Here is a 15685-nt window from a genome sequence, read left to right on the forward strand (position 1 = left end):
TTTTTCCAGCTATTTTTTAACATAAATAACTTTTGATTTTTTAGATAACTTCATGACACATGTTGCTGAGATTGCTTTTCTATTCCTTTTCATTGTTCAGATTGTAAGGTTTTCTTTGCTGGAGGTGGTAATGGCAATAAGCACTATACTACTACTGGAATGACATGGGAGCAAATGAAGAAAGCTGCTCAGAACCAAGTTTGGTGGAGAGGTGTGGTTGTGGCCCTATGCTCCCCTGGGAGTGCACAGGATTAAGTCAAATAAGTCGTCAACTACAGCATTCATTTTCGTGACTGAAGGATTATATATATATATATATATTACTATGAATAAAGATAGGACAAAAGCAATTAAGAAAACTACATGACAAATGTAGAGAGTATAGATTCCCTATTCATCATGAACTGCCAGGTTTCTTTAATCCACTTAGTTTGCAATCTTAGGTACCCTACCCTGATTAAGTGTTGCCTGAAAAAGTATTTTGAGCACTGGTGCTAGCTCGTGGCTTAGTTCTTTAAATTAAGCTAATATGAGTTTTCTTTGCCTCAACTCTTTTCTTCTGACCCACACATAAGTCAGCTCTGCAAAGATCTCTATCTGCAGCTGGGCAGATTAGACCAGATCTGACCATATTTGACAACAGAGTCAACAAAAAAAAGTTAGCTGTGATATTCATACTCTCCTGCCTTGACTACTGCAATCCCATGCTAGCAGGTAGGTATACAGGACAACATCATCATTCAGCTAGAGCAGGGGTTCTCAACCTGTGGGTCGCGACCCCCTTGGGGGTCGATTGACAATTTGCCAGGGGTCGCCTAAGACCATCGAAAATATAGATTGTTTTTTTCTATTCTTCTATTGCTGTGTGTGTGTGTGTGTTAGGGGGGGTCGCATTAGAGTGGGGGATTCTAAAAGGGGTCGCCGACCTTAAAAGGTTGAAAACCGCTGAGCTAGAGCAAATTCAGAACAATGCTGCATGAATGGTCCTATAAAAAACAAGAAGTGATTCTGCTACTGCTCTCTTGTGTACACTCCATTGAATGCAAGAATTGACTACAAAACTAAGAATGTCCTTTTACTTTAGTGAACTGATCACTCCATATGTTAGAGAGAGAGCCCTGCAGTCCATGGACTCAATGTGACATGTTTCTCACTAAAAAGTTACAGTTTGTGGGCCTTTTCAGTGCTTGTCTAAAGGTTTCGAACTCACTCCCCATTGATCTCAGACAAACAGCTTGCTTCACTACTACATTCAAGAAGAACATTAAGACCTATCTGTTCAAAACTTTTTTTTTAGATTAATGGGTCATTTTAACACTTGAGTTTATGTCTGTTATGTAATAGCTTTAATAGTATCTAAAAAAACAAAAAAAATTGAATGGGTCCTTACACTAATAGATAATATTCCAGTTCTTAACATTACTCTTACTGTAATATTATGGTTCTACACTCTAACTGTAATATCCCAGTTCTACAGTCTTAACATGACTCTTACTGTAATATTCCAGCCTAATGGTCCAAATTTTTTCCTCTCAAGAATAACAGCATGAAAAAAACAAATGCCAAAAATGATCTTCCTCCAGTCCATTCCCAGAGCTGTTATAAAAATTTTTTTAAATTTATATAGAAACAATAACACAAGTTAAGTCAGTCATTATTATTACTAATCTTTAAAATGTCTTTTTTTTGTCATTTTTAAATTAAAAAATCAATCAACCTACACTATAATAACAAATATAACAAATATGGAAAAGCTCCAGACCTTTGTTAACAGATGCCTACGCCGCATATTAGGAATTATGTGGCCAGAAAAGATAACTGCTATCGATTTGTGGGCGAGAACTAGACAAAAGCCCATAGCCCAAGACATCACAAAACGAAAATGGAGCTGGATAGGACACACCCTGTGAAAACCAGCTACCAATGTTGCAAGGCAGGCACTTGACTGGAACCCACAAGGAAAGAGGACAGTGGGCAGACCCAAGCAAACCTGGAAGAGGTCAGTCATCAGTGAAGCTGAGGGTACTGGAATGACATGGCAGCAGATTAAGAAAGCTGCTCAGAACCGAGTTCAGTGGAGAGGTGTGGCTGCGGCCCTATGCTCCCCTGGGAGTGCACAGGATTAAACCAACACTATAATAATCCATACACAATACATAGTGTAAATAACATTATTACTATTAACACAGAGGACTACATTATCATCTCTCAATACTATCATAGTGTTGGAATTTATTGTTAATTATTAAACAATTTTCTAACAAAAAAAAAAGTCTTACGGTGGTCTTCAAAAAATGAAGTTGACATATCTATGAATGCCCTTCTTAGATTGGCTCTAATGCCCTTAGGTGGCTCATTAGTGACTATGACACTATTCTGAAGAACACTGACAGGGAAATGTTTGGCAGGCATTGAAGACAGATAAGAGTCTAAAGTTACTGTGTAAAAGTGAACTGGTCTCCTGGATATTTTTTATAATGTCTTCCATGGCATTCATCCATGAAGCGGCTAAATGGCAATTCTAAAAAGAATTTTTCAGTTAAATTTAAACTAAATGTTTTGGTTTAAATAACTTTTTAAAGCAAAAAATGTTAAGTCTTTTAAAATTAATACAATCAAATTTTTAATTAATATATTTATAAATCTGGGGAAAAAAAATCTATGTTTATACAAAAATAACAAACATTGGTTTCTGTTTAGTCAATGGCTAGGAGAGATTATAATATAACAGTTACCTATATACTTTTTGAAAATGACAATAGGAAAGGTCTAAGAAAAAAAAAAAGCTAGCTTCTGTTCCTTACCTGTACAAAAACCCATTCACCAAATTTGGTTGCATTCTTGATCATTTTATCCGCCACTGGACCTTGACCTTGGCCAAGTGAAATTGATTTCACACTATAAGTGAATAGTTAAAATAAGGAATCAAACCTACAAATTACTTTCTAAATGTGATGAGGATTTAATAAAAACAACCACAATGTAATTAAGCAATAACTAATCATCCATAAATAAAATTTAGGAAATGTCATGTCTTTCGTTAGCTCTAATAATAACAATAATAATTAAATTTCCCTCAGGAGAAATTCAGAGAGAGACAGACCCCTTTACATCGTTTTCGTTGATCTTACTAAAGCCTTTGATATGGTCAGCAGAAGTGGCCTTTTCAAACTCCTAAGGATAATAGGTTGCCCTCCCAAACTACTGAAGTTCATTGAGTGCTTTCATGAGGAAACGAAATGTACTGTCAATTCAATGGAGCCCAATCAACACCTTTTGAGGTGAGCAGTGGTGTCAAGCAGGAATGTGTGCTTGCACCTACTCTGTTTGGCATATTCTTCTCCTGTCTACTGCATCATGCGTACAACGACATCAACGAAGGTGTGTTTCTCCATACAAGATCCTCTGGAAAACTATTTAATGTATCAAGGCTGCGGGCAAAAACCAAGGTTAGGAAGCTACTTATCAGGGAACTCCTGTATGTTGATGATGCAGCTATTGTGGCTGATTCTGATATTCAGCTTCAATTCCTAGTTGACAAACTATCTGCTGCTAGCCAGTTAGGCTTAAACATTAGTCAAAGTAAGACTAAGATACTAGTCCAGAACACAAATACTGCACCTCAAGTAAACATTAATGGCCAACCACTAGAAATTGTGGATCACTTTTGCTATCTCAGCTCCATCATATCCAACAATACTCTACTGGATAAAGACATTAACAACAGGATAGCCAAAGCAATGGCCACCATGTCACAGTTGCAGAAAAGAGTGTGGGACAACATATTGCTGACTAACAATACTAAAGCCCTAGTCTACTGGACCTGTGTGGTTGAGCACCTTGCTATACGGAAGTGAAACTTGGTCAACTTACTCATGGCAGAAAAAAAGCTGAATGTCTTCCACCTCCGATGCCTAAGGCGGATCTTTAAAATAAGGTGGCAAGATAGGATAACCAATAAGGAAGTGCTACAAAGAGCAGGATGCCAGGACATGCGCTCTGTTATCAGCAGCAGATGCCTTGGCTGGCTTGGCCACGTTCGTAGAATGCCAGTAGATCGACTTCCACAAGATATTCTGTATGGTGATCTAATAGAAGGCAGGAGAGCCGCTGGTCGCCCACTTTTACGTTATATGGATGTATGCAAACGCGACATGAAGCTCTTCAAAATCGACACTAGCAGCTTGGAAAAAGTAGCTTTGGATAGATCTACAAGAAGAGTGAGCATAAAGGAAGGGTCTCGGATTGCAGATGCCATACACTACAGAAGCAGAAAGAATGGTGATAATGCAATGGCGCCTGGTGATCACATATGCCCAACCTGCGATCACAGCTGTATATCAAGGATTGGCCTCTTTAGTCACACAAGATGTTGCAAAGGGAAAAGATCGTCTCTCCTGACGTAAAATGCCACAGAAATTTCCCTTAGCCAGCTTGCTCCAAATTAAAAGTTATACAAAGAAGAATTTATCAAATATATAATTAAACTGTATAAAGATAAAACAAATAAAAAATTGATAGGTTTCAAATAAGTAACACTTCTATCCTTCTGTTGGTATTTATATTGTATCATCAGAGGGATAACATACCATCAGAACTTTTAAAATACAATGGCTCAAATATAACAAAATTTTTAGGACAATCTGACAGAAAATATGGGATTAAAAAAAATATTGCCACAAGAATAAAACCAAATTTTTTTTTATTCCACTGCTCCAGAAAGAAAACTTGAGACAATAAAAAAACAAACAAACTATAGAACGATAAAGTCTAATAGTTATCCAAGCAAAATAATGCTGAAAATAATTTCAACAGACTCAAAAGTTGAGGAGGTCCTTTGCAAAGGTAGAAGCATTCTTGAACATATATTTAACATTAGACTGTTAAAGGAGAAAATGTCTTTAACAGCTAAATAAACTGGTACACGACTTCACAGATTTAAAAAAAAAACGTTTGACTGGTTTTGGCATCATGGTATGTGGTAAGTGATGGGGGAGTTCAGCTTGGATAAAAACATTATCAATAATATCGAAGCCCTACACCCTAAGGTAAACAGCTCAATACTTCTGAACAACAAAGTTGGAGAAAGTTTTAGGACATCCATTGGAGTGAGGTAAGGATGCATTATCTCTCCAGCTCTTATTAACATATTTCTGAAGCATATTATGATGGAAACTCAAGAAGGATTTACTCCTACTTGACCATATGGGCAGCCTTTGTCCATCTCGGGTTTGAAGAGGATATAGACCTCATTGGGGAAATTTCAGACCAGGTACAAGATATTACTTCAAAACTGTATACTAGAGCAGTCTGCATGGAAATCAGTGCTGATAAATTCAAAATACTAGTTTGTGCTGGAGATATAATGAGATGTTGAGGATGTTGGGGTACAGTCGAACGAACTAACATTAGAAGAAGTTGACTCATTTAAATACCTATGGTCAAACATTGGAAGAGATGGACTTCAAATCAATAAGAAATAAAAACCCTTTTAAGCTTGGCAGTTGCTGTCATAAGCAATCTAGAGAATCTGGAAAAGTAACAGCTGCATTCTTCCCTAGTGGTCTCTGAACCCCCACATGGTTGTGTAAGTTGGATACTGAACACAGAAAGAAAAAATTCAAATAAATACTACAGAAAAATGCTGGGTTTTTACTCTTACAAGTCAACACTCTGGATGACAAAAAAAGGAGGAACTTCTCAAGTCTATAATGTGAAAAGACAAAGCTGAGCTGTTTCAGTCATATGGGTAAATTTGAGGAGATTACAGAAACTCTTGGAAAATGAGGAAACAGGGGGAACACTGTAATAAGAAACTCTCAGTCTAACTAGAGTTAGAGCCTTGACTTTGTGAATGAGATGATGTAGATCTACTTGTATTAAAAGCTAGTGTTGCAAAGAAATCTAGTTCCCTATGTTGTTTCGTTTAAAACTTAATTTTCAAGAACTAACTGATATGAAAGGGCAGCAGACTGACACCAGACAAAAAAGATGTCACAAAAATGGCAGCAGTTTCTCCATGTAAGCTTTATGTTTTCTCCATAACAATCATATTTAAATTCCCATAGAATTTAGCTTAATTTAAAGAAGACATTTATGGTAGAAAACTAATTTAATGAATATATTTATTGAAAAATGTCTGTGTTTACTTTTCATGAACTCCCATATCTTTAGCAAAACGTAGAAATGATGTCATTGGATCTGATCCTGGAGAAAGAACGAAGACCAGTGGAGTAGTCTTAGACATACTTTCATAGAGTTCTGGCAATGTGACAGGAGGACTTTCAACAAATTGTTTCCCTAAACATTCAGAAACAAACTCTGTCACTGCAAATGTTGTCTAGGATAAAAACAGAATTGACATAATATAAAAGTTAACAATAAATCCAAAAAGGATATAATTAATTTTTATTCACATAAAACCCAAGAAAAATATCTTTGTTGAAAAAAATTTACACACAGTGCTTTATAGTTAGAAGATTATTTTGATCCTAACTGCTACTTTTTTCTATCATTTTTAATGGATCAACAATCTCAATAGCCCCAAGATATCTATTAGCATTGAAGGATAACCCTAGCATCAATTTAGATTAATCTAGATCTAGATCTATTCAATTAGTCTTTCTACCTCAACATTAAGTTAATTCATGTTACAGAGAATATCAACTCCTTTTAAACATTTGAACATTGTGAGTGTAAGCATTATTTTTAATTCATCATATTGTAAAAAGCCAGAATGAGCCTTTAACTGGGAAGAAGTTTGGTTAGCAGGCCATAGATCTAGATTATCCATTTGACTGCCCTAACCCAGGGATCTAAGATGTGATGTGATTTTACAGAGAACCTGTGCCGCAGAACATAGATCTAATATTTAAACTATGACCATGGTAAGAAAACTTAAGGCTATGGCGCAAGATCCTTTGATCCCCTTTGCCAGTTTCACAGTTAGAATAGTAGGTCTATGTACTGGTTTGTAAGACGTGAGTGTGATGCTCTTTCTTGGGCACACAACAAAACTTTTAATTGAAAACTCACCCTTTCCTCACGGAAAACTTTAACAAACATTAATTTTTGAAACGCTGTCAGGCAATCATTCCAATTTCCATTAACTCTATCTGGAAGAGGCAGATCACCATCGTTATATTCAGGGGGATCCAAGACAGCGTAGAGAAAGCGCTCCGGAGGAGGATTTGCTTGAACCTAAAGTTTTTGATATAAAAAAAATCATGCTTTCTCAGTTATAATCTATACAATTTTAAAACGCAAAAACTTTCACAAGCTTCTTGCATTCATAACATTGTAAAACCTAGACCTAAAGGCCCAAGTCAAGCTGAATATAAAATACATCCTTGTTAATAAAATGAGCCTTTTAAAAAAATTTTAACAGTTATTGTAAAGAAAAACACTTTTTTTCTCTTGCCTCCTGGAGTCGAAATACACTGAATGACTACACAACACACATCTCTAATATTTGCTGAACACATTCTTATGGAAAGTTACAAGCACACGTTAACATAACAACAACAACTGATACATTAAATCATTTTCATAACATTCACCCCATACCCCCTCCGGTTCAAATTGTGCCTAGGATTTACAAGGAAAGAACTAAACTAACCATACACCAAAATAATTGTTATCTTGTTCATTTTCTTTATTTCCAACAGTTATTGTATAAACTTTATGTCCATTGCTTACATAGATTGATAAATCATTATGTAAAATGGGAATACCCACTAGAGAAAGTGAAATAAAAAACTTTATGTTTGTCACAAGGCACTATTGTTTTGTTATTGTCACAAGCACTACAATTTTTGTGTGAAAGATGCCAACTCACTTAATTGTTCCTAGTTGGAGGCTCAAATTTACACTCTTGAATTTAAAGGTTTATGTCTGCATCTTCTGCCTGTTGTTCCTTATGTCTGTATCTTCAAGGTGTTTTTCTTATGTCTGCATTTTCTGCTAATTGTTTCTTGTCTTAATCTTCATGCTTGTTTCTTTTGTCTGCAAGCTTGCTGGTTGTTTGTTAAGTCTGAATTTTTGTGGGCGTCTCCTTAATCTGCATCTTCTGCTTTTGTTTTTTTTTTTTTTATGTTTGCACTTTTGTGGTTGTTTTTTCATCAGGTAACTGGCTTGATCAATAAAATGCATTTTGACCTCATGAATATTATCATCATAAGGTTCAACAAAAGCTGTTGCATTTTTGGTGCAAAGATAGCAACTATCTGCTCTTAATTTTACGATCTTCATTTGGTCCATTTGTTCAGCTTTTTAAGATAGTAATAGAGTTTCGTGAGTTTGTGGTCAGGAAATCCTGATATGAAGCTAAGAACTAACCAACCCAATAAATGTGACTGGACTTGCAATCTGAGTCTAATTCAGTAACACTGGAACTAAAGTACAGAGAGCTGTACACAGTATACATTAATGATTTCAACGACAGATTTTTATTATAGGTTCATCCAAATGTGTTCAGACTAATGTGAATTCTTTATGACCATAAGAAATATAGTGCTTATTTTGATTGTTCATTGCTTTATGTGTATTGGCTCACCAGGCTATATACTATTACAGAAAATGTGTTTGGCTAGCATTACAGAGTAAACAGAAGGGGTAGCAAGAGACTCTTGGGCACAGGATTAAAACAATGAATCTAGAATGACAAAACTAAATTTAGTCATCCTGTACGGAGGCCCCATCAGTTTCTTTATCAAATTGCAATATACTGCAGACAATTTAAAAATTATAATCACAGAATTAATGGGAAATAAAAGTAAGAATTCAAAACATTAAAACACATTTTGTTTTTAAGAGATTGGTAATGAGCCTGGGCTCACGGAACCCATTTGTGCCATGGTTACTATGCCACAAACTGTAAAATATTTTGTATAATTTAGAACCACAATAAAACAATTTAATATATGACAAGTGATTAAGGCATATTTCTCATTCTAAATGCTAGGACAAATTCTTAAAAGTGCTATTTATTTCCTATGCCTGAAATGGGTTGCCTGAATCAGCCAGAAAAACAATGCCTTTGCAGAGTTAAGTCTCTCATTATTATGTACAAATAGATTAAAGAGACAGATTTCAAAGAATGAAATGATCTTTATTGAAGATATGTCCTAATTATTAAGATATGTAGCCTTCAGTTTGATTGAGACTGATTGTTTTAATATTTTTTTATATGGGTAATGCATTTTGTTATCGTTATCATTACCTCAGGGCCTTCATCCAGTCTTATCCATACAGGTGTTTTATCCAAATCATAATGGATGTAACGGAAGTTTTCAAATGTGTCACTCATCTCGCAGGCCATTTTCCAAACATTTAATGGAAGCCACGTTGTGTTTTCTGGTTTGGGGACATTTTGCTGTAGAAAATGTAATGGCTTTTAATTACAATAAAAGAAAAAAAGTTTTTATTTTGATAGAAGTTGTGTGTTCTATAATTGTTTAACCTTCCTCTTTCAATGAGATTCTAAATAATCCATAAATATGTCAAGTTGTCAGTGGTGACAAAGTGTGTTGATTCTCAATGGTTATATAAATTTAAACTCTCAAATCTAATTGATTTGAATAAGCTACAATCTTTAAGATGTACAGAAAATTCTGTGGCATTCAGCATTTTACATCTGTTAAAACTTATAATCTTCCCTTTGTAACTTCTCTTCTGTCTTTTCTGCATAAAGAGGCTAATCATCGATACACAGCCACGGTCACAGAAAATCACTACTCCATACAAGTGTACTATTATTTAAAACTTTTTATTCCTAATGTATATAATAAAATGATAACATATTTATATATCTCTAGGATCTCTAGAAAGTCATTTCATTTCTGTGAAGGCATTTCCTAAAATAAATGAAGTTGAAATAAGAGAAGAAGAGAAATATTAATCAAAATGTCTAGTACCTTCTCTATACCTCCAATAGGTCCACGGAGAAAAAAATTCCACTCCAAGGGAGTTATTTCCCTTTCAGTTTTCATAATCTCTGAGCAAAGCAAAAATGAAAATACAAGCTTGTGTTTTTCAAAGAGACCTCTGAAAGAAAATCAAAGCAACCACTAGAGGAATATCTCATTTCACATGTCACATTAATCTGTAAGTAAGATCAAAGTTAATTTAGCTAATGAATTCTTTAAGATTTACAATATAAATAATGGGTACTTGACATTAGCTAAGAACACCCTTGTTAACCATCAGTAATAGAAACAGATGACCTTTGCATTATCTGCATCTGAAGGATGTGAAAGGGGACCAAGCATACTACAAAATAAAGCATGACCCACAAAACCATATACTAGAGGCACTATGAGATACATTTGATTATTTTATGGCCTCCTTCAGTTATGAAACAACTATTGGTCTCATGTAATTGAGATGAATACATAGGCTATGATTGGAACCATGTCACACATGGAGCAGTCCTCCCCCCCTTCCCCTTGCAACCAGCTGATCTATCCAAATGAAGGTTAATGCCAATAAAGTTAAGGAGTAAATTTTATCGGCATCGCAGACTCTGCCAGGGTGTAGCACTGTAAGCTGCCCAAGGGTCACTGGCTCTTGATTTTTCTTCAGGGTTGACTCCTGAAAACTTTCCCCATGTTTGGATATAGCTGCAATGAGTAGAGATTTGAATTAGAGTTTTCCTTCTCCTAGGTGGGTAGCCAGCAAGCTAAGGAGCCCCTTCCTGCCTGAAGATTACTTGTTAAAGCACCAGTGCTCTTCTTTACAGATAACTGTTCAAGCCGGATCCAATATCTGAGTTGGACTAGTTGTCATAGGCTAGTTGAGACGCATGCCTTTGGAAGCATTTTATAGGCAGTGGAGTGCTTATTTGCATAACACCAATTCCAGTAATGTCAATATTACTGAAACCATGAGACACAATGCAGGTAACAATACAAGAATTACCTAGAAACATTCTTGTAAATACATACTGTAGTCTCTTCTAAGCAAATGTCCAGTCGTGTTTGAAGGTCATCGGACTTCTCACTGGTTGAGATTGTATTGTTAAATAGCTGAATAAAATTTTAAAATAATAAAATGGTTAAGATGTTTCTGACTGAATCCTAAGCATTTGAAACATTGGAAAAATAAAGGCTAAAATTAAAATTAAACTCAGACATGATTGCCTAACTTTGGACTGGACCAATTTTCCTTTCAGACAATCAGATGATGGGGAGGGAGATTTTTTTTTTTTTTTTAAATTTTATTAGTAATGTGGGTGTAGGGGAGAAAACTACTCTATTCTAGCATCATTTCATTTGTCAAATTTGTTTCAGATTTTCTAAAAAATAAACCAAACTAATTTCTACACCATACTCATACAGATGGCTCCTTGGTCCTTTTACTACTGTCTTGTCCTGTTTTCGAACCCTACCAATTTATTACAGAGGCACAGATGACAAAAATGTTGACACCTTGTAATTAATTCTTTTAATCACAAAGAAACAATGGATTTTACAGAAGAATCCCATCTAGCCTTGTCAAGAACCATAGCTGCAGTGCTAAAATTTGTTGCAGGTTAGCGTCATTGTCATCTAATATACCATCTAGCAAAGCATTCATGGATAATAAAGGTTATTATTATTATCGGCTTACAGGGGTAATGTTTAAAGTGGTTCTGCCCATCAGCAACACAATACACAAAGAAGCTAAACATTTTAAAATGAATTTTCTAAATTAGTTAATAATGACACTGTATCTCAAACTTTAACTGTAAATAATGGATATTTTGGATAAGACATATACTGATTGTCAAAGAATATGAGAAAAAAACACATGTGCTTATAAATGAGTAAATTATCTGTTTTTAATTGTTATGACTATCTATTTGGCTGCCTGGAAACACTGGACTCAGATTGCCGGGTACTTTATCAACTCTAATAAACTATGTCAAATACTGTACAGTTGGAAGTTTGAAAGACTGCACAAGCGCTTCACTGTAGAGAACCTTACAAAAAGGTACTGCTCTACTTAATTGAATCATACTAGACTATCTGTTTTGTCCTGAACTCATACTGGACTCTACCAGACTATCTTGACTCTGCCACCTCTACTCTTTATAAAGGGCCCCTGAAGGCCTACTAGGAAATTACAGAATGTCCCCAGACCTTTTTTAGACAAATCACATGACCACATCACAACCTATTTTCAAGTAGAGTGTCCCTGAAGGGCCGTCCCTCATCCCTGTTCACTGCTAGCAGTAAGCTGGCTTCTGTCACCTGTGTGAGCGTGTCATATGCACATCTAACCTTACCCACATCAATAAGTTCATTTATAACAATATCATTTTTAAATACTTGTGTATATTAAGTAAATATGGGTAAAGTTTAAAATTTATATTTATACATGGGCCCACTGCAATTTGAAAGAGATCAACTTTGGGTACTAAGATCAATACTTATTGGTTTAAGAATGTAAAGTACACATACTAATGTGATGATTTTATGGCTTATCTATTCCTTTACCTGTTTAAAATACTTGAGAGAGAATTGATACATGGGATCTACTTCCCCCATGTCAGACACCACAAAGTACATAACAGAACCCCTCTCAGCAACACAGCGATATTTCTCCCGGGCTACACTGATCTTTTCTTCTGTTGTCTCGGATTCAGCAAGTCTTTGTTTGATAACTGCTGAGGTGACCTGTCAAGAAACAATTCAATGTAAGTCTTTGATAACTGCTGAGGTGACCTGTCAAGAAACCATTCAATATTTTTCTTTAAGTTGATCAGAAATACACTGTTACACTGTTACTTGATGTTTTTACTTTAAATTGGCAACTAAAAAACAATTTTTTCCCAATAGCTGTAAAATTTATAGGAGGACACCCTCATGATATAATTTTCTGGTAATATTGTCAGACCCATTTTAATCTTATTAGAATTTTGTTTAACCTTATGCACATTGTTTTTTCTTGAACCAAGTCTAACAAAACATAATGGTATTTTTTCTATTTGATTTCTAGTCTTCTACATCTTTGTTTTCTAAATCACATTATAATTATATGATCATTATTATATATTAAACTCTGCTACTGGAATTATAAAAAAAAATATTTTAGTGCTGTGTTACTTCTGCAGAGAGATATAAGGAATGAGAGATCCTCAAGATGTACTTGGGACATTTGAATGATGCTTTAATGGTTATAAACACCCACATTACCAATGGAAACAAGTGAAACTCTCACACTTCAAGGCCTATGTGATACTTGCCTTAGAATCATTCAATGTATTGATAAGTTCTTCATTGTCCAATATATTTCCTTCCGATTCAAAAAGTAACCAGAATTTTATCTTCAATAGATTTCAGCTGGTTCTTATCAGCATTGATTCTCATGATGAGTTCATTTCTTTGTTCTTCCAAGTCTGGTCTCTCTAAACTGACAACATCACTACAACCAATAGAAAGAAAAACAACCTTTTCATGTCTGACCTATTAAATGTAACTAGTTGAAATTTTTACTGCTCCTAGTTAAAAATTAGTCTATTTAAAAACAGATTGTATTCCCAAAAAAATTATATATTTTCATAATCAAAACAATAAAACAACATTTACATAAAAGTAGATTTTATAGTAGTAATAAAAATTGTAATGTATTTAGTTTAACCAATCTTATTTTTTTAAAAATCTTTTTAATAATTTGACTGGTTAATTTAGTCTTGAAAGAATGCTTTGGATGTTAAGCCAGAGCTAAAATAAAATGTATGTAACAAGAAAAAAAAAAATAGATGCGAAAGAAATTTTCAACCTAAGAAGTTGATCTTCAAGGCCTTTCTTGGTGACTGTGAAATTGATAACTGTTACTTTGATGCAGACTTCTGGCAAGTAATGTGGATTAGACAGTTTGGTGGTCATATAGAAGCGAAAGTTTCGATCATAGTCTATATCGCTATCCCCCAAGCGAATCAACACACGCCCACCCTGAAAAAGACAACGAAAAAAAAGATTAAAAAGTAATTTTTATTAAATCAGAATGTTGGCCTAAAACTCTATACATTGGGTATCACTTTGAAAATTTAGTTTTTAACTGCAAGTTCTATCCTTCCAATTTCCTTTTAAGCTCATTCATGACAAATTCAATTATAATTTCACTCATGTTGATTTTATTTATAATAATCTCATTCATTACTAGTTGATTCATCATGATTCTATTTATGGTCATTTCATTTATTATAATATTATTCATGCTAAAATTTGTCCTTATTATTTAATTGATGGGAGTCAGGTAGTGTGATATGCTGGCTGGACTGTTGTTCGGATGGTCTCAATAGTACCAGATTCATAACCTACAGTTCAGCGAGAGGTTTGGTTAGGATGAAATTACCATCAAATCTGAAGGAACATGTGAAATATTTTACATGTGAATAGACTTCATTACTTTTAGAAATATTACAAGATAAACTAACTTTTGTTTTAATTTTAAAGATTACATCCAAATAGCTGTTCATTGAATATTTCCTGTAAACATGAGACACGAGCTAAGTAAAAGTAAAGTTGCCCCTTTCAGACCTTGCTATCTATGGGGCAGATGATGTTAAGGTCATCTGTTTCTATGGCCAACAGTTAACAAGCAGGGTGTTATGTGGCCAGTACAACGACCAACCGCCTTTACATTCCACAACTAAAGTCGGGTACCCATTAGAGTTGGGTGGACTCAGGGGCAAATGAACTCCATCTTATATTTTCTTATAATTCCAATAAAATCTATTGTGAGCCTAAACATAAAACTTAGTTCATTCCCTTAGAAAAGGAAAGAAAAATTATCATAAATCAGCCCATAACATAGTTATAATGAGAATGATATTCGAGAATGTTTAAAATATCATTATCTAGATTTCAATCTACAAAGGAATATGGTAAGCAGACAAGATAGGATAAGATGATCTGTTCTCTGCTATAATATAACAAGTAGGCTCTGACCAGAAAATAATTTTCTAATTGGAAATACGTTATGACTACATATACTCTATTAAAAAAAAAATAGGAACATTCCAAGACAACCACTAAGGAGACCAGATACAACACTAAGAAATTCATTGAAAGCATTGGCAAATGGGGATGGGGGAGGCATTCCATAAAATCATCCTTAACCTTTTATGTATTATCATTTTAGCCTCGCATTTTTTCATTCACAGTTACCTACAACACTATACTATTTATTTTTGTACAAAATATATTTTGATAACTTCAGCAACCAAGATTAGTGTTCTAAAAGATTACAGTAACATTTTTTTTCCTCTCTGTTCAACAATACATTTGCATCTAACACTCTGCATTAACACTGTTCTGGGCATCTCTTTGAGAATCCTGGGATTAAAGCAAGCAATAGCTTTACTTCACAAATACCTAATTAGGAACACCAAAAAACTCAAAATTTTTGAATCTACTCTTATAGAGAAACATGTTAAGTCCTTAGAAATGAAGCATTTTCATAATGTCAAATTTGATAAAAGTGACCTTACTTATAAATATATAACTGAAAAAAGTCAATAAGGTTACATAAAAGGTTCAAATACCTAAAGGAGTTTAAAGCTTGATATGTTACTTGTCATGTAAAGCACTTTAGTTATAGATGGAGAAATGAATTGAATGTTGCACTGACCAAACCCTCAAAACATATTGGAGTCCAAGGGTAGATTACATAAAGTTGTAACAAGTCAGGAGACATTACT

At 34.5% G+C, this 15685-nt stretch overlaps 1 pseudogene; it reads right to left on the bottom strand.

Annotated features, from left to right (window-relative positions):
• The window catches only part of LOC129928732 (dynein axonemal heavy chain 6-like), a 105549-nt pseudogene that overhangs the window by 34896 nt on the left and 54968 nt on the right, over positions 1-15685 (bottom strand).

The sequence above is a fragment of the Biomphalaria glabrata genome, chromosome 10, assembly GCF_947242115.1.
Source record: "Biomphalaria glabrata chromosome 10, xgBioGlab47.1, whole genome shotgun sequence".
Classification (NCBI taxonomy): Eukaryota; Metazoa; Mollusca; class Gastropoda; family Planorbidae; genus Biomphalaria; species Biomphalaria glabrata.